The following is a 20,796-nucleotide window of genomic DNA, read 5'->3' as shown; positions in this document are numbered from 1 at the left end:
TGCTACCCAGAAACTCTGTTCACAGCACTCTACTCAAAAAAAAAGTTTCTTTTATATATATATAACTTTTTTTTTTTTTTTTTTTTTTGAGACGGAGCCTCGCTGTGTCGCTGGGCTGGAGTGCAGTGGCCGGATCTCAGCTCACTGCAAGCTCCGCCCCCCGGGTTCCCGCCATTCTCCTGCCTCAGCCTCCCCACTAGCTGGGACCACAGGCGCCGCCACCGCGCCCGGCTAATTTTTCGTATTTTTAGTAGAGACGGGGTTTCACCGTGTTAGCCAGGATGGTCTCGATCTCCTGACCTCGTGATCCACCCGCCTCGGCCTCCCAAAGTGCTGGGATTACAGGCTTGAGCCACCACGCCCAGCCAACATTTTTTATATATGAATTTTACATATATTTTATAAAATATATTTTATAAATTTTTCATATATTTTATAAAATATATTTTATAAATTTTATAAATTTAAAATTATATAAATTTTAAAATATATTTTATAAAAGTTTAAAATATATAAAACATGTACCTTTTATATATTGTATAATATATAAAAATATATTTATATAATAAATTTATATTATATATTTATATTATATAAATATGATATTTATATAATTAATTTTCTATAATATTTATATAATAAATTATAATTAATATTAAAATGTGATATGTATTTTTATATAATATATATAATTGACATGTAATATATAATTTTATATTTTATAAAATTTTAAAAATACAAAATATGTATATTGTATATGCTATATAATATATAAAACATATATTTCCTAAAATTTTATAAAATATGTAAAATTATATTTTTAATATGTATTTTAAAATCCAAGGTGATGGTGTTGGGAAGTAATGAGGTCATGAGAATGGAACCTGAAGCATGAGATGAGTGTCTTTACATCAGGGGCCCCAGAGAGCTCCCTCACGCCTTCCAGCATGTGAGGTCACAGCAAGAAGGCGCCGTCTAGGAACCAGGAAGTGGGTCCCCACCAGCCACTGAATCTGCCACTACTCACGAGGCTGAGGCGGGAGGATCACTGGAGCCCAGGAGCTTGAGGCTGCGGTGAGCTATGATCGCACCCCTGCACTCCAGCCTGGGCGACAGAACAAGACCCTGTCTCAAAATAAAGAAAGAAAAGAAAAGAAAAATGAGGTTTAAAAAATAGAGCCTCCAGGAGTCATGGACAATATCAAATAATCTCATACTACACATCATTGGAATCCCCGAAGAAAACAGAGGAAATATTTTAAGGTGACGGCTGAAATTTTTGCAGAGAGAGGACGGAAGAATAATTTTAATTTCCTTCTCTGTGGCTTTGTGTATTTGCTAAATCTAAGTGGACATCAATTACTAACCTTTTATAATTACCATTTTCTCAGTCAACACAGCCTTCCAAACACATATTTAATTTGCATGAACAAACAAGATATTTCATACTAATTTGACAACAAAGTTCTGCCTAGTACAGTGACAACTGACAATGAATAAACGTGTAACTTTTAAGAGGCAATCTTTGTGTTATTTAACGTCAGACTGCTGTTTCCCACTGGTATTTTCATTAGATTTCTTTAAAAAGTATCTTTATCACAGTTCCTGAATCTGTAGGATGTAACGAATTTAAGTTGAGGCCAGGAAATATGCATTGACTTCTTGTATTTCTCTAATTTCACACGTGTGCAGGAGGTCACCCCCCAGTAGAAGAGGTTCCCTGTGCACTGGGGTCCCCTGTGCAATGGGAGGGCCATTTTCGTTCCATTTTTTTGTCTCAAACACAGGGGGTCGAATCATGCACCTTTCTGCTTGTGACGATATGAAAGCAGCCTTCATCTATTCTACACGGGGTACATAACACACTGGGCCTCCATGGTTCTCCGGGCTGACACCCAGCCTGCCTCCCACATAAGGCCAATGATGACTGAAGACAGATACCTTGCTGTGAACTCTCTGCACACCATGGCCTGACCAGGTGCCAGGCATGAAGACAAGGGCCCCATAAGTGTTCATTGACTGAATGAATAAGCTCACCCATCCATGGATGAGTCAATCAGAGATGAAAGGTTGACACTCCCTTCCTTGAAAGGGCAAGACGGACTATGGACTGAACGTGTGTGTCTTCCCAAAATTCCTACGTTCAATCCTCACCCCCAAGGTGATGGTGTTACGAGGTGGGGTCTTTGGAAGGTGATGAGGTCGTGAGGGTGGGGCTCCATCAATGGGATGAATGCCCCTTATAAAAGGAGCCCCAGAGAGCTCCCTCGTCCCCTTCCACCACGTGAGGACACAGCTAGAAGGCGCCGTCTATGAATCAGGAAGCGGGTCCCCAGCAGACACTGCCTCTGCCCTGCCTTGATCTTGGACTCCCAGCCTCCAGCCCTGCCTTGATCTTGGACTCCCAGCCTCCAGCCCTGCCTTGATCTTGGACTCCCAGCCTCCAGGCCTGCCTTGATCTTGGACTCCCAGCCTCCAGCCCTGCCTTGATCTTGGACTCCCAGCCTCTGCCCTGCCTTGATCTTGGACTCCCAGCCTCCAGACCTGTGAGCAATAAACATCTGTTGTTTAAGCTACTCCATCTATGGTGTCTTTGTTATAGAAACCTGAAAGAACTAAGAACAACTGCAAACAACACTTGCTAGGTTCTCATCCCAGTGCCTCAGGAGCAGTTGATGGTCCAAGACTTTAAAAGGCAAACACAGCCAGGCGCAGTGGCTCAGGATTGTAATCCCAGGACTTTGTGAAGCCAAGGCGGGCGGATCACGAAGTCAAGAAATCGAGACCATGCTGGCCAATATGGTGAAACCCTGTGTCTACTAAAAATACAAAAACTAGCCAGGCGTGGTGGCTGGCACATGTAGTCACAGCTACTCGGGAGGCTGAGGCGGGAGAATGGCGTGAACCCGGGAGGCAGAGTTTGCAGTGAGCTGAGATCGTGCCACTGCACTCCAGTCTGGTGACAGAGAGAGACTCCGTCTAAAAAATAAAATAAAATAAGGGGTGGGGGCAAAGGGCAAACACAAGTCCAGGAATGAGCATGAAAGATGCCACATTGGCCAGGGTGATGGCTCACTCCTGTAATCCCAGCATGTGGGGAGAGAGACCGAGGTGGTAGGATTGCTTGAGGCCAAGATTTCAAGACCAGCCTGAGCCACATAACAAGACCCCATCTCCACATACACAAAAATAAACCAATAAAAATAAAAGATGCTGTATCATTTACACCCCCAGGAATGTATGGCCAAGCAGAACCTCACAGACTATCTGGTTCTGTGCGATCCCTTATTCCAGAGGTCCCCCTCCCAGGACTGATCCGTAGCCTGTTAGAAACCAGGCTGCACAGCACGAGGTAAGTGGTGGGTGAGCAAGCGAAGCTTCGTCCGTATTTACAGTCGCTCCGCGTAGCTCTCATTACTGCCTGAGCTCCACCTCCTGTCAGACCAGCAGCGGCATTAGATTCTCATAGGAGTGCTATTGAGAAGCTGTTGTGAACTGTGTATGTGAGGGAATCTAGGTTGCATGCCCCTTATGAAAATCTAATGCCTGATGATCTTTGTGTCTCCCATCAGCCCCAGATGGGACCATCTAGTTGCAGGAAAACAGTCTCAGGGCTCCCACTTATTCTTCTACACTACTGTGAGTTGTAGAACTATTTCATTCTATGTTACAATGTAATCATAATAGAAATAAAGTGTGCAATCAATGTAATGTGCTTGGATCATCCTGAAACAATCCCCCATCCGCCATGGAGAAACTGTCTTCCACAAAACCGGTCCCTGGTGCCAAAAAGGTTAGGGACCGCTGGTCTGGTCTAAACCTTCCACTTAGACCCAATAAATAATTCTACACCCTCCAAGTCATTTTCTCCCAAAGTCAGGATGTACAATCCAAGAATCTCATCGGTTTCCCACCCAAATGCAAATTGGCGGATTCCGGTTTCCTGGAAATCATCTCCCTCTGGCCAGCCAGATGGTGCTGGCACAATTCTGACAGGAATAGCACCAATTTCATGAATGGGATTTGTGTTCTTATACAAGCGACCCCAGAGAGCTCCTCACTCCTTCCACCATGTGAGGACACAATGAGAAGGTGCCATCTACGAACCAGGAAGCCGTCTCCAGACACTGAATATCTTGCATGCCTTGATGGTGGACTTCCAGCCTCCAGAACTGTGAGCAATAAATGCCTGTACTTTATAATCCACTCAGGCTATGATATTTTTGTTGTAGCAGCCTGAAGGGGACTAAGAAAAGATGCAAATAACACTTCCCAGGTCCTCGTCCCCGTCCCTGAGGTGAGGCTGGAAATCTTAGCCCTTTCTGAGGCACAGCCCAAGACATTTTTTTGCAATAGATTTATTCCATCAGCAGCTCTGTCGGCATTTTACGGAGCTGAAGTGAAGAGTCCGCACAACCTCTTGGAGAGGTGAGTGGAAACCATTGGCCCTGGGTCATCACCGAGGATATGAATTTCAAACTAGATGACACAGTTTGGACAGACAGTTTGTGCCAACAGATTTATTCCATCAGCAGTTCTCTCTGCATTTTATGCAGTTGAAGTGAAGAGTCCACACAGCCTCTTGGAGAGATGAGTGGAAACCATTGTCCCTGGGTCCTCACTGAGGATACCCATTTCAAACTAGATGATAGAGTTTGGATGTGTGTCCCCACCCAATCTCATGTGGAATTGGAATCCCCTGGGTTAGAGGTGGGGCCTGGTGGGAGATGACTGGATCATGGCGGTGGGGTTCTCGTGAATGGTTTTGCATTATCCTCTTGGTGCTATTTTCATGAAAGTGAGTGAGTGAGTATGAGACCTGGTTGTTTAAAAGAGTGTGGCACTTCCTCTCTCTCTTGCTTCGGCTCCCACCATGCGAGACGTGCCTGCTTTCCCTTCACTTTCCTCAGTGATTGTAAGGCTCCTGGGGCCTCCTGAGAAACCTACGAGAAGCCTCGTGCTCCCTGTACAGCCTGCAGAACTCTGAGCCAATGAAACCTCTTTTCTTTATAAATTAGCCAGCCTCAGGGATAGTTTTAGAGCAGTGCCAGAATGGACTACTCCACTGGACTTTATCGTCTTTACAGGTTGCAATAGGGAGTGTCAGGACCATGGTGGGAAGAAACAGTGAACAAAGTTGGTAGAACCCGAAGTCCCTAAATGAACAGTCCAATCAGAGGAGCCCAGCTGATGTCTGTCTACATTATATGTTAGGAATTCTTGAATGCATCTTGTTAAAAAAAAAAAAAGTTCTGGTTTCAAGGGGAAAAAACAACCATTACCAGACATGTGGCAGATGTTTGTCAAGAGCTATAAAACCACCTTGCAAAGCAAAACCAAATCAAGAGAGAAGGCACTGAGAATGATGAGATCTAAAGTCAGTAATTATGTAGTTTCCCCCAGAAATGAAATGCCCTGGTTAGTAAAGATGAAAAGAAAATTGGTTTAAAGGGAAAAATGACAGCCATATAGGGAAACAGATGACCATATCTAAATCAACGCGTGGATGACTCTCCACTTAAACACAGTTCCGCTTTGCGAGACATTAACAAAAGTACCAGAAGCTTGAAAAACGACGCCAACAGGTTTAAGTCTTTGACTCTTGTTTCTGGACCGTACAATGAAAACAGAAAACTCGTTCTGCAAGAAAACATTAAAGGGTCGAAGTAGCACTTAGAGTTTTATAACTTCAAAGCTTGAATGACAGGGAGAGAGAGAGAAAGTGAACAAGAGAAAGGGAGAGAGAGAGAGAGAAGTGAAGAAGAGAAAGAGAAACAAAAAAGAGAGAAAGAGAGAGCAAAACCAGTGAATAAGAGACAGAGAGAGGAAGAGAATGAACACCTTAAAAGAAATGAGGATGATTCCCCTGCCCCTGCTCCCTAGAACAGCCCCAGTGGGCACATTCTCCATCCCGTGACCCTCAGCCTCCACCAGTTCCCATCCCAACAGGCACAGTGGTGACATGATATGAACCTGCCTGCTTTGTGCTCCTCCAGGCTCTGAGCTCAGCTGTCCATGGCAGCCCTGGACAGACTTTACCTCCCCAAAGAGTAACACCACCCCGCAGCCTGTTCCACTCATCTCAGAGTTCCCTCCTTTCTATGTCTCCATGCTGAGCCCAAGGGATACCCAGAGAAAAGGAACCAAAAGTTATGGCTGGGAGGGTAGGACCGACAGTCCCTGATTCCTTTTTCCCCCACCCCTGAAAACATCCAGCTTGCTTTTCTGATGTTTTCTTAAGAAAGAAGTACCGACACCATTCTTGAAATAGGTTTTGCATTCAGGTGGGTTAGGACTGAGCCAAAACCGAGACCCAGAGACAAAGTCAGTGACATGGTTTGGCTGCGTCCCCGCCCACATCTCATCTTGAATTGCAGTTCTCATAATTGTGGGAGGGACCTGGTGGGAGGTAATGGAATCAGGGGGGCAGGTCTTTCCCATGCTGTTCTTGTGATAGTCTTATGAGATCTGATGGCTCTGTAAAGAGAAGTTCCCCTGCACACGCTCTCTCTCTCTTGCCCTCCACCGTGTAAGAGAAGACATTCCTTGCTCTTCCACCATGATTGTGAGGCTCCCCCAGCCACGTGGAACTGTGAGTTCACTAAACCTCTTTCCTCTGTAAATTGCCCCGTCTCAGGTATGTGTTTATTAGCAGCGTGAGAACAAACTAGTATAGTCAGAAAGGTCCCAGCCTCTGAGGGAAGACACAGGGAATTCCGTTTATGGTGAGTGAGGGAAGTGCCACAAACACAGGCAGCCAGAAGGAGCTCTGGGAAATCTGTGCAGGGGCCCAGAGACTCTTTTAAATATTTCTAAAAACAGTGAGCATTTCCTGCAAACCAAAACCACCATGAGATACCAACTCACGCCAGTTAGAATGGCGATCATTAAAAAGTCATGAAACAACAGATTCTGGAGAGGATGTGGAGAAATAGGGAAACTTTTACACTGTTGTTAGGAGTGTAAATTAGTTCAACCATCATGGAAGACAGTGTGGTGATTCCCCAAGGATCTAAAACACCATTTGCCCCAGCAATCCCATTACTAGGTATATACCCAAAGGATTATACACCATTCTACTATGAAGACACGTGCACATGTATGTTTATTGCGGCACTGTTCACAATAGCAAAGACTTGGAACTAACCCAAATGTCCATCAATGACAGACTGGATAAAGAAAATGTGGCACATAGACACCATGGAATACTATGCAGCCATTAAAAAGGATGAGGTCATGTCCTTTGAAAAGACAATGGATGAAGCTGGAAACCATCATTCTCAGCAAACTAACACAAGAACAGAAAACCAAACTCCGCGTGTTCTCACTCAACAGTGGGAGTTGAACAATGAGAACACATGGACACAGGGAGGGGAACATCAAACACTGGGGCCTGTTGGGGGGTGGGGACTAGGGGAGGGAGAGCATTAGGAGAAATACCTAATGTAGATGACGGGTTGATGGGTGCAGCAAAGCACCACGGCACGTGTATACCTGTGTAACAAACCTGCACGTTCTGCACATGTATCCCAGAACTTACAGTGTAATAAAAAAAAAAAAAAAAAGGGAAAAAAAAAGGCATACCAGAGACTGGGTAATTTATAAAGGAAAGAGGCTGCATTGACTCACAGGTCTGCATGGCTGGGGAACTCTCAGGAAACTTCACATCATAACAGAAGGGGAAGCAAGGCATGTCTCACGTGGCGGCAGGATAGAGAGAGAGAGAGCCAAGAAATCCACACACTTTTACCATCAGTTCTTGTGAGACTCCCTCACTATCACGAGAAAAGCATGGGGGAACCACCCCCATAATCCAATCACCTCTACCAGGTCCTTCCCTTCACATGTGGAGGTCACTTCGAGACGAGATTTGGGTGGGGACATACAGCCAAACCATATCCAGCCGCCCAAAGTGCTGGAATTAGAGGCATGAGCCACCGCACCTGGCCAATATCCCCCTTTCTATAAGGACACTAGTCATGTTGAACCCGGGTTCACCCTAGTGGCCTTTGCTTAACTTGATCATCTGCAATGAACTTACCATCAAATAAGGTCATATTCACAGGTTACTGGGGGTTAACACTCCAGTGAATCTTTTTATGGGAACCTAATTTGAACCCTAACACCCTGATGAACACACATCCACACACACACATACACACAAGCAGAGGCTTGAATACATACACACGCACACAGACACACAAGTGGAGACTTGAACACATACACACACACACACACACACAGACACACCAGGGGCTGGGCGTGGTGCCTCACACCTGTAATCCCAGCACTTTGGGAGGCTGAGGCGGGCAGATCACAAAGTCAGGAGTTTGACACCAGCCTGGTGAAACCCATGTCTACTAAAAATACAAAAAAGTAGCCAGGTATGGTGGCAGGTGCCTGCACTCCCAGCTACTCGGGAGGCCGAGGCAGGAGAGTCACTTGAAACTGGGAGGCGGAGGTGGCAGTGAGCCGAGATTGCGCCCCTGCACTCCAGCCTGGGCCACAGAGACAGACTCTGTCTCAAAAGAAAAAGAAAAGACGCAGCAGGACTGGCGGGAGAGGGCTCCTTAGGAGGATGGATGAGCCACGTGCATTCCCTCCCCAATTTTGTCTCCATGACTTTGCTCTGTTGTACTGAGAGTCCCTCCCAGCCCCCCACTAAAGCCCAAGTGCAAACAGATGTCATCGCTCTCAACTCTCAATTTTTTTTTTTTTTTTTTTTTTTTTTTTTTTGAGATGGAGTCTCGCTCTGTCGCCGGGCTGGAGTGCAGTGGCACAATCTCAGCTCACTGCGACCTCCGCCTAACAGGTTCAAGCGATTCTCCTGCCTCAACCTCTCGAGTAGCTGGGATTATAGGCGCGTGCCACCACACCCAGCTAATTTTTGTAACTTTTGTAGAGATGGGATTTCACCATGTTGGCCGGGCTGGTCTTGAACTCCTGACCTCAAGTCATCTGCCTGCCTCAGCCTCCCAAAGTGCTGGGATGACAGGAATGAGGTAGTGCGCCCGGTCCAGCCCCTTACCATCTTTTCATCATGTGTTCATCACGGACTCATAGATGGCCAGTGCATCTGCCTCTGGCATCACAGAATAAGTGCTGTTTCTGGCTGCAACTTGATCTCAGCTGCAGCAGCCGTGACTGGGCACCCCATGCCAGCTGCTCCTGTCTGGATAGCTGCTGGATGTGTCACAAGTTATCAAGGATAGTGACACTATTTACAATAGCAAAGACATAGAATCCACCCAAATGCCCATCAATGATAGACAGGATAAAGAAACTGTGGTTCATAGACACTGTGGAATACTACGCAGCCATAAAAAAAGAACAAGATCATGTCCTTTACAGGGACATGGATGGAGCTAGAAGCCGTTACCCTCAGCAAACTAACACAGGAACAGAAAACCCAACGCGGCCTGTTCCATTATAAGCGGGAGCCAAATGATGAGAACACATGGACACAGGGAGGGGAAGCACACACATTGGTGCCTGTTGAGGGGTGAGATCGGGGGACAGAGCATCAGGAAGAATAGCTAATGGATGCTGAGCTTAATACCTAGGTGATGTGTTGATCTCTGCAGCAGAGAACCATGGTGCATGTTTACCTGCGTAACAAACCTGTACATCCTATACATGGACCCCGGAAGTTCAATAAAAGGTGAAGTCGAAAACCAAAAGGAGAGTGAGCCTTTGCCCCGTGGAAATGCTGCTGTCTGCTACTTTCTTCCCTTCTAAGTTCAGGGAAGTCTGCAGCCTCACAGCTCAACAAGGCCAGGCAAAGCTGCTCTCTGCCGGGTTTGTTTGTCGGTAACCATACGAGTCAAGCAAGAAGAAAGGTCAGCGGTGTCTCTGAGGGTTACACAGTTGGCAAAATGCATGATGTTGGTAGGGTGAGATGAGAGACGGTTCCCTTCCAGCCCCTGAGCTATGTTTAGAACTCTCTCAGCTCACTGTCCTAATTTTAACAGTCTAACTTGGAGGGCTGACCTCGGTGGCAGCCAAGACTTTGGGAAGCTACAAAAATAATAGGTCTCTACACACATAGCTCGCTGCGAACGAAACCAGCAGTGGTTCAAGGGTGTAAAAATTAAATCACACAGATAGTAGACGGAAACGGGGTGTTGTCGTAGTCATTTCTTAAGATATCATCACAATAGAGGCCAGGCCCAGTGGCCCACGCCTATAATCCCAGCACTTTGGAAAGCTGAGGAGAAAGGATCACTTGAGCCCAGGAGTTCCAGACCAGCGTGGGCAACATAGCAAGACCCCATCTCTACAAGAAAATCAAAAAAAGTAGTCAGGTGTTGTGGGAGTACCTATAGTCCCAATTACTCAGGGGGCTGAGATGGGAGGAGCACTTGAGCCCGGGAGTTTGAGTCTACAGTGAGCTGTGATTGCGCCACTGCACTCCAGCCTAGGCAACAGAGGGAGACCCTGTATCAAAAACAAACAAAGACACAATTGCAATCAAATGACAGTTACCAGAGGCTGCAAAGTAAGTGGAGAGGATAACGAGGGGTTGGTTAATGGGTACACACATACAGTTAAATCCAAGGACTAACTTCTCGTGTCTGATATCACAGCACAGGGACGATAGTCAACAAGAATATATTGTATATATTGTATATTTCAAAGTAGCTAGAAGATTTGAAATGTTCCCAGCACAAGAAAAATGATCGATGGGGTCACACGCAGTGGCTCACGCCTGTCATCCCAGCACTGTGGGAGGTCAAGGCAGGCAGATTACCTGAGGTCAGGAGTTCGAAACCAGTCTGGCCAACATGGTAAAACCCCATCTCTACTAAAAATACAAAAATTAGCCAGGCTTGGTGGCAGACACCTGTAGTCCCAGCTACTTGGGAGGCTGAGACAGGAGAATCATTTGAACCTGGGAGGCAGAAATTGCAGTGAGCCGAGATCACGCACTGCACTCCAGCCTGGGTGACAGAGTGAGACTCTGTCTCAAAAAAAAAAAAAAAAAAAAAAAAAAGCAAAGAAAAATAATCGATGTTGGAGGTGATGAATACCCTAAACACCTTGATTTGATCATCAGACCATAAATGTGTACAAATAGTGATAAAGAAATCAGAGGGATATGTATCAGAATATCCCATGTACCGCACAAATATATCCAACCATTGTGTATCAACAGAAAGTTAAAAATACATGTAATCTCACGTTTAAGATGGCTTTTCTAAAAAAAAAAAATGCACAAGTTTTGGAAGAAAAACTATATACCTGATCACATAAAAATATTCAAATTCTACGTAATCAAAAGTGCCTCAAATAACATCCAAAGGCAAATGACAAATGGGCAGCCCACGGATAAAGGAATTGCTTTTTTGTCTATAAAGAGCTCTTCTAACCAAACCCCAGTCCCCCCCCCAAATGGGTAAAGGAAATGAACATGCAATTTGGATATATGAAATAAAATATAAGCATATGAAACAATGTTCGGTCTCGCTCACAATGAAATAATGAATAAAGCAATTACGAGCTGTCATCAATCCGACAGAACAGGTTAAAGAGCAGGGTTGTATCCAGAATGGGTATGCCTTGGAGAAGTTACCAGTTCACATACTCAGTTCAAAGGCACCCACCAAGACTGTATTTTCTCAGGAGAGAAGTTGACAATGACTCCTGAAAGGTGACAGGCAGCCGGGTCTGGTAGCTTATGCCTGTAATCCCAACACTTTGGGAGGCCAAGGGTGGGAGGATCCCTGGAGGCTAGGAACGTGAGGTCCGTCTGGGCAACATAGCAAGACCCTATCTCTACAAAAATAAAAGTAAATTAGCTGGATGTGGTGATGTTCGCCTGTAGTCCCAGCTACTCTGGAGGCTGAAATGGGAGGATCACTGGAGCCCAGGAGGTGGAGGCTGTGGTGAGCTATGATTGCACCACTGCACTCCAGTCTGGGTGACAGAGCAAGACGATGTCTCTTTAAAAAAAAGGCAAGAAAATTGACATGCATTTTCGTTTTGGCTCAGCTATTCCACTTCCAAGAATTAGTTGCACAGATACACTCCCACACATATGGAAAGATATACGAGAAAACCATTCATGGCCACCTTCTTTAGAATCAAAAACCGTTTAGTTTGATTGCCATTTTATAAAAGACTTTTTGCAGGTGTTATTTAAAGGGAAACGTCTTATTGTTCTGAGCAACAACTTGCTGGCTCTCCCGGGAATTCTATTGAGTGAGGGGAAAACAAGACACAGGCAATTTGAAAGGGGTTACACTCTGTATGACTTCATTTATAGGACACTCTTGAAACGAGAAAAGGTACAGAAACAGAGAACAGACTAGTAATTCTCAGGGGTTCAGGGAGGGAGGGGAGGTTGAGGTAGGATGCAGGTTGGCAGAGAGAGAAACGGGAGGGATTGTTTAGTGAAAGAAATGCTGGGTGTGTTGACGACGGTGCTGGACTCACAAACCTGCACACACCATGAAACTGCACAGAACTCCCTACAAAAACACACATGGATACAAGTAAAACATAAGATCAACGCCTTACTGCCTGAATGTCAACATCCTCCTTGTGACATGGTATTTATTGCTTTCCAAGATGTTATCACTGGGGGAAGTAGACACAAGATTCTTTCATATTATTTCTTACAACCGCTTGTAAATCTACAATGATCTCAAAGTAAAAACTTTAATTGGAAAAAAAAAAAAAGAAGTCGAGGCCAGAAGCAGTGACTCATCCCTGGAATCCCAACACTTTAGGAGGAGGTCAGAGTGAGACCATCACTGGAGGCCAGGAGTTTGAGATTAGCCTGGGAAACACAGCAAGACTCCATCTCTACGAAGAAATTTAAAACTTAGCCAGGCTTGGTGGCTTGCACGTGTAGTCCCAGCTATGTGGGAGGCTGAGGTGGGAGGATAGTTTGAGCCTGTTGCGGGAAGTCAGACACCCCAAACAAAGGGACTGGCTGAAGCCTTCGTCTCCAAAAAAAAAAAGCCAAAACATTGAAATGGTCATTCGTTTCAGGAACAGAATGATCTAGGAGTACTGGACTGCCGAGGAGAGGGAAGGAGAGAGCAGCTGGAGCTTCATATATTCACATATTACAGAATATATACATATATGTGTGTGTGTGTGTGTATATATATATATATACGCATTCGTCTTAAAGTAAGATTGACAGCAAAGCATCAATAAAGACCTGCAAATCAGCCGGTTGCGGTGGCTCACACCTGTAATCCCAAAACATTGAGAGGCCGAGGTGGGTGGATCATGAGGTCGAGAGTTCAAGACCAGCCTGGCCAACATGGTAAAACTCCGTCTCTACTAAAAATACAAAAATGAGCCCGGCGTGATGGCAGGCACTTGTATCCCAGCTACTCAGGAGGCTGAGGCAGGAAAATTGTTTGAGCCCAGGAGGCAGAGGTTGCAGTGAGCTGAGATAGCGCCATTGCACTCCAGCCTGGGCAACGCAGTGAGACTTCGTCTCAAAAAAAAAAAAAAGAAAAAAAAGCTTAAAAAATAAAATGACATAAAAGCTTAAAACATAAAATAAACTTTAAGAGGTCATTCATTTCAGGAGCAGACTGATCTAGGAGTACTGGACTGCAGAGGAGAGAGAGGGAGAGAGCGGCTGGAGTTTCATATATTCACACATTACAGAATGTAAATACGTATATATATATGCACATTCATCTTAAAGTAAGAGTGACAGCAAAGCATCAATAAAGACCTTCAAACCATACTGCGACAAGTTCTTTTGTCCAGTGGTCCTCAATCTTTTTGGCACCAGGAAGCAGTTTCATGGACAACTATTTTTCCACTGATGTGGGGTGGCGTATGGTTTGGGGATGATTGAAGCACGTTCTATTTTTCGTGCACTTTATTTCTGTTATTGTTACATTGTAACAGAGAATGAAGTAATTATGAAACTCACCATCATGTAGAATCAGTGGAGTCCTGAGTTTGTTTTCCTGCAACTAGATGGTCCCATCTGCAGGTGATGAGAGCCAGTGACAGATCATCAGGCATTAGATTTTCATAAGGAGCACGCCACCTAGGTCCCTCGCATGCTCAGTTCACAGTAGGGTTCGTGCTCCTATGAGAATCTAATGCCACCGCTGATCTCATAGGATGCAGAGCTCAGGAGGTAATACGAGCGATAGGGAGGGGCTGTCAATACAGATGAAGCTTCGCTCACTCACACGCTACTCACTTCCTGCTGCACAGCCCAGTTCCTAAAAGGCTGGGGACCGGTACTGGATGCAAGGATACGAGGATTCAAGAGATGCTAAAACTCATTAAAATGGGTCCACGGATGCTCTGCATTCTTCGCACTCTCCAATTAATCTTATGAATTCAGCATTGAGTCAGTGGAGATCACAGTGAATCCCACGGCTGACTTACCCACTTTCGAAATGAACAGAATGCAGAAAGGAAGACAAGGTCAGTAGCATCTATTAGCAAAGTTTGCCAGTGGCTGTACCCACACAAGGAAGAGAGGTGTGTCTGTTTTCTTATTTGTTGGTTACATTTCTGCTTTTTTCTTTTTCTGTTTTTGAGATGAGGTCTCACTCTTTCACCCAGGCTGGAGTGCAGGAGGCAGTCGTGGCTCACTGCAGACTCAACTTTCCAGGCTCAACCAATCCTCCCATCTCAGCCTCCTGAGTAACTGGGACTACAGGTGCACACCACCATGCCCGGCTACTTTTTGTAATTTTTGTAGAGACAGGGTCTCCGTATGTTGCTCAGGTTGGTTTCGAACTCCTGGGCTCAAGCAATCCACCCACCTTGGCCTCCCAAAATGCTGGGATTACAGGCAGAAGATGCCTCATCCAGTCCATTTTGGCTTTTTAAATTTTTTTCTTTTCTTTTCTTTCTTTTTTTTTTTTTTGTGAAATGGAGTCTTGCTCTGTCACCCAGGTTGGAGTGCAGTGGCGGGATCTCTTCTACCCTTCATTTTTCTCCCATGCTGGATGCTTCCTGCCGATCTCGGCTTCCCTACTTTTGAGGTTTGGGCCTCGGACTGGCTTCCTGGCTCCTCAGCGTGCAGACAGTCTACTGTGGGACCTCACCTTGTGATCGTGTAAGTGAATTCTCCTCATAAACTCCCCTTTATATATACACCCATCCTATCTGTTCTGTCCCTCTAGAGCACCCTGACTCATACTACATACGGTGTTTCTCGTACCAAAGAGCCTGAACTAGCTGCGGGCGCCTGCTGTCTGGAAACTCTGGCCTGGCTAACACAGTGAATTCCTGCGTGAGAAAAGCCACCGGCTTCTCTAGCAGCAATGCCAAGAAAAATGCCAAAATCCACAAAGCCATCCCGACACTCAGGATGCATGGAAGCTTGGCCGGGCAGGTGAGACTTGCTTGTTTAATGCACATGCAGGATGATCTCTGAGATGAGCAACAGCATGGGGAGGGGCCCAGGCAGAGGAATGCCAGCAGTGCCAGAGAAGCAAGACAAGACACCAGCATCGAGGCTACTAGATTACAGATGCTAGATTACAGATGGAGTAGATGCATAGGTAGATACATGGATGATAGATAGATAGATAGATAGATGACAGGGAGATGAGATAGATAGATAGATAGATAGATAGATGACAGGGAGATGATAAATTGATACACAACACAGTTGCAATCATCTGTCTATCATCTATCACCTACCTAACTATGTGTATCAGTTTATCATCTAGCTATCATCCCTCTATCCATCCATCTGCCTGTCATCTATCAACCTTTCATTCATCATCTGTCTATTACCTACCATCCACCTGTCCATCTATCCATTATCTATTTATCTATGATCTGTTTATCTACCATCTATCACTTTATCTATTAGCTCTCATCTGTCATCTATTATCAGCCATCTCTCATCTATCACCTACCTATCATCTATCAACTGTGTATCAGTTTACCTACGATCATCTAAGTATCCATCTACCCATCACCTATTTATCTATCTCTCATCTATCATCTATCCTTCTATCATCTCTATCATCTATCTATTATGTATATCCATCTATCATCTATTTTTCTATCATCTATTTATCTATCATCTATCCCTTTATCTATTATCTATCATCTGTCAGTATCTATTATCTATCATCTGTCTATTATCTATCACCCATCTATCATCTACCTATCATCTATCAAGTGTGTATCAATTTACCATCTATCATCTAAGCATCTATCTACCCATCATCTATTTATCTACCTCTTATCTATCATCTATCTATCCATCTATCCTCTATTTTCTATCATCCATCTATCCATCATCTATTTCTCTATCATTTATCACTTTATTATCTATCATCTATCATTTACTTATCATCTACCTGTCTATTATCTATCACCCATCAATCATCTATCATCTATCTATTATCACCCATCTATCATCTACCTATCATCTACTGTGTATCAATTTATCATCTCCCTGCTATCTAACTATCTACCTATCTACCTATGCATCAATTCCGCCTATAATCTACCTATCTATCCATCTATCTGTGGCAGTGCCTCCCAACAGGCAGCAATGCTGCCCACACAAATTGACATCCATTGTTTATCAATTTATCATCTCCCTGTCATCTATCTATCTATCTATCTATCTCATCTCCCTGTCATCTATCTATCTATCTATCTATCTATCTATCTATCTATCTATCATCCATGTATCTACCTATGCATCTACTCCATCTGTAATCTAGCTAGCTAGCTAGCTCTTTTTTTATTCTTTTTGAGACGGAGTCTTGCTCTGTCACCCAGGCTGGAATGCAGTGGCGCGATCTCGGCTCACCACAACCTCCGTCTCCTGGGTTCAAACCATTCTCCTGCCTCAGTCTCCCGAGTAGCCGGGATTACAGGCGCCCACCACCACGCCCGGCTAATTTTTGTAGTTTTAGTAGAGACAGGGTTTAACCTTGTTGGTCAGGCTGGGCTCAAACTCCTGACCTCATGATCCACCCGCCTTGGCCTCCCAAAGTGCTGGGATTATACGTGAGCCACCGTGCCCAGCTGGTACCATATTTTCTTTATCCAGTCTACCGTTGACGGGCACTGGCACTTAGCTTGAGTCCATGTTTTTGCTATCACGAGAAGAGCTGTGAGGAACATACGAGTGCCTATCATCTATTATCCACCTATTATGTATCGATTAAATGTCAATTTGTCATCTATCTGGAACAGATCATCGAGACAAGACAGCTGATGGACAGGCTTTCATGTGGAAACTCATCAAAGAGATTTTTCAGGGATGGATTCCACGTCATTCGCAGCAAACGGCAGGAACAGGCCAAGGGGTGCATCCCAGACACAAACCAAGAGGCCCACCCAGCTTGGTAGGGGAAGCCAGGGGCCACCTTATCACACCTGAACCAGGAAGCAAGCACAGCAACCAACAAAACCAATGAATGTGACTTGTGGAGACCTGAAAAACCTCTTTGCTACGTTTCCACATCAAAGTCTATCCACCATCTGTCTTGTCTCTCAATGATCTACCATAGATAGATGACAAACTGACGGTTAATAGATAGATAATCGGTAGGTAATAGATGATAGAGAGACGACATGTACTTGTATGTTCATCGCAGCACTACTCACAATAGCAAAGACGTGGAATCAACCTAAATGCCCATCAATGCTAGAGTGGATGAAGAAAATATGGTGGTCGGGTGTGCTGGCTCACGCCTGTAATCCCAGCACTTTGGGAGGCCGAGGTGGGCGGATCACGAGGTCAGGAGATCGAGATCATCCTGGCCAACATGGTGAAACCTCATCTCTACTAAAAATACAAAAATTGGCTGGGTGTGGTGGCGCGTGCCTATAGTCCCAGCCACTGGGGAGGCTGAGGCAGAAGAATCCCTTGAACCTGGAAGGCGGAGGTTGCAGTTAGCCAACATCACACCACTGCACTCCAGACTGGCAACAGGGCGAGAGAGAAAAGAAAGAAAGGAAGAGAGAGGGAGGGAGGAAGGGAAGAAGGAAAGAAGGAAGGAAGGGAGGAAGGAAGGAAGGAAGGAAGGAAGGAAGGAAGGAAGGAAGGAAGGAAGGAAGGAAGGAAGGAAGGAAGGAAGGAAGGAAGGAAGGAAGGAAGGAAGGAAGGAAGGAAGGAAGGAAGGAAGGAAGGAAGGAAGGAAGGAAGGGAAGGGAAGGGAAGGAAGGAAGGAAGGAAGGAAGGAAGGAAGGAAGGAAGGAAGGAAGGAAGGAAGGAAGGAAGGAAGGAAAGAAGGAAGGAAGGAAGGGAAGGGAAGGGAAGGAAGGAAGGAAGGAAGGAAGGAAGGAAGGAAGGAAGGAAGGAAGGAAGGAAGGAAGGGGTACACCATGGAATACTACAGTCATTTAAAAGAACAAGATCACATCCTTTGCAGCAACATGCATGGAGCTGGAGGCCATTATCCTAATTGACCTAATGCAGGAACTGAAAACCAAATACCGCATGTTCTCACTGGTTAAGTGGGAGCTAAATATTGGGTACTCCTGCATGCAAACAAGGGAACAACAGACACTGCGTTTTACTTGAGGGTGTAGGGTGGGAGGAGGGTGAGGACAGAAAAACTCCCAATGGGCCAGGCACAGTGGCTCATGCCTAGAGTCCCAGCATTGTGGGAGGCCGAGATGGGCAGATCACGTGGGGTCGGGAGTTCGAGAGCAGCCTTGCCAACATGGTGAAACCCCGTCCTACCAAAAAAATATAAAAATTAGCCAGGCATCATGGCGTGTGCCTGTAGTCGCAGCTGCTCGGGAGGCTGAGGCAGGAGAATCATTTGAACCCGGGAGGCGGAGGCTGCAGTGAGCCGAGATCGTGCCACTGTACTCCAGCCTGGGCGACAGAGTGAGACTCCACCTCAAAAACTAAAAAGAAAAATTCTCTATGGGGTACAGTGCTGATTACCTGAGTGATGAAATCATCTGTACACCAATACCCTGGGATATGCAGTTTACCTTATATAACAAACGTGCACGTGGAACCCTGAATCTCGAAGTTAAAAAAAGAAAGACAGGTGACAGACGATAGGAGACAGAGATACAGATGATCGATAATAGACATCAAGTCATAAAACGGAGCATCAAGCCGCAGCCTCAATGTCCACGATGATGTGGACCTGGAAATATCTTAAACGGCGTTCACCAGACGTCAACAGTGAGGTCACCTGGCTGTGGCAGGACATGGTCCGGTCTCCGGGAGGGCAGAGCAACCACAGCTTCCCAGCAAAAGGCAGGTCAAGCATGGAAGAATAAGACATTCAGGGAGAAGAGTCGATGTCCTACGAAGCCACGGAGAATGCTCTCCTGCTTGCCTGCCGGCCCCAGCGAGACGATTCCCAACATCAAACTCCAGGCTCTAAACCAACTCCAATTCCCCCGCAGGCAGGGGCTCAGGGACACCGAGGGCCTCCCACCACCGCAGGCAACGCGCTTTGAACTGCCTCGTGTTGTACTCAGAGTTTACTTCAGGAACAAGACCCCCCCCCCACCCTCACCCTATACCTACCGTATCCGAGATGCGTTCATGAAGCTGCCGGTTTCTGCAAAGCTCGTGACAAAGGACACGGGAGAAGAGCGGAGGAGTGGTCCTGCCTGGAGGACGAGGCCCCTTGCCAGTAGGGTGAGAATCATGACGGACTCACCCAAGCAAGGGTGGTCTGGAGGGGAATGAAAATGCGCGATGCCAAGCTCTCAGGGGCAACCCAAAGAGCCAGGCCTCTCAACCACAGCCACCTTGAGCCTCAGCTGGGGCGCACCCGGGACAAAGGCTGACCCATGCCAGCCAGACCCTCGGCAAAGACAAATTCTTACTCTGCTCAAGCTTCTCCCGAGCTTCCTGTTGGGCCTGCAGAACACGGAGCTCCGAGACCTTCCTGCATATCCACACGACAAAAAGGAGGAGCTTTAAAATGTGCAAGCGGGCTGCGTTAATAAATGTGTTAGCCCGTTCTGCGTCTCTATGCAGGAATACCCGAGACCGGGTAATTTATAAAGAAAGTAGGTTTGCTGGGCTCACGGTTCCGCAGGCTATACGGGAAGCAGGTGCCAGCGTCGGCTTCTAGGGAGGCCTCAGAAAGCTTCCACTCATGGGGGAAGGGGAAAAGAAGCCAGCGTGTCTCATGGGGACAGGTGGAGGAAGACAGGAGGGGAGGGTGCTCATACTCTATGTGAGCAGTCAGCTGTCCTGTGAACCCATGGAGTGAGATCTTAAAGTGATCACAGCTCACTGCAGCCTCGGACTCCTGGGCTCAAGCAATCCTCCTGCCTCAGCCTCCTGAGCAGCTGGGACCACAGCCGCGTGCTTCCGCTCCAGTTAATTTTTTAATTTCTTTTTCTTTTTTAGAGCCGAGGTCTCTCTCTGTTACCCAGACTTGCTCTCAAACTCCTGGCCTCAAGCGATCCTCCCACGTCAGCCTCCCAAAGCGCTGGGATTACAGACAGGTGAGCCATGGTACTTGGGTCAGGTGCACCATTTTTACGGGGGACATCAGAGCAAGATGAGATCTGCCCTGGCATTCAGACGTTGGACTGATCACATAACCCTTTGGTTGTCGGGAATCTGCTAGGAGCCAGGGAGGGCAAGTTCGTGCTGTACGAGGCGATGGCATGCGGTGGGAACTTAGCTTTCCTTTGTATGTAGCTGCAGACAGCAGCACACACCCTCCTTAACCAACTAGCAAACGCATGCCTAGGCCCCCAGGGAGTAAAAGGTGAGCTCTGCCGGTGCAGTCTCTACGCCAGATGTTAACCAGAAGCCTTGACCTTTTAGGGAATTCAGGGCAAAAATCCCAGTGGGGCCGGGGCAGTGACAGGGGGATTTATTTCATCCAC

General features: G+C 46.1%; 1 protein-coding gene across 1 annotated transcript in view; it reads right to left on the bottom strand.

Annotated features, from left to right (window-relative positions):
- DHRSX (dehydrogenase/reductase X-linked) overlaps window positions 1-20,796 on the bottom strand; it is a 435,219-nt gene that overhangs the window by 207,394 nt on the left and 207,029 nt on the right. The window lies entirely within an intron of this gene.

This window comes from Macaca thibetana, chromosome Y, assembly GCF_024542745.1.
Source record: "Macaca thibetana thibetana isolate TM-01 chromosome Y, ASM2454274v1, whole genome shotgun sequence".
NCBI classification, from domain to species: domain Eukaryota; kingdom Metazoa; phylum Chordata; class Mammalia; order Primates; family Cercopithecidae; genus Macaca; species Macaca thibetana.
The sequence above is the reverse complement of the archived record's forward strand: the minus strand, read 5'-3'. Positions and strand labels throughout refer to the sequence as shown.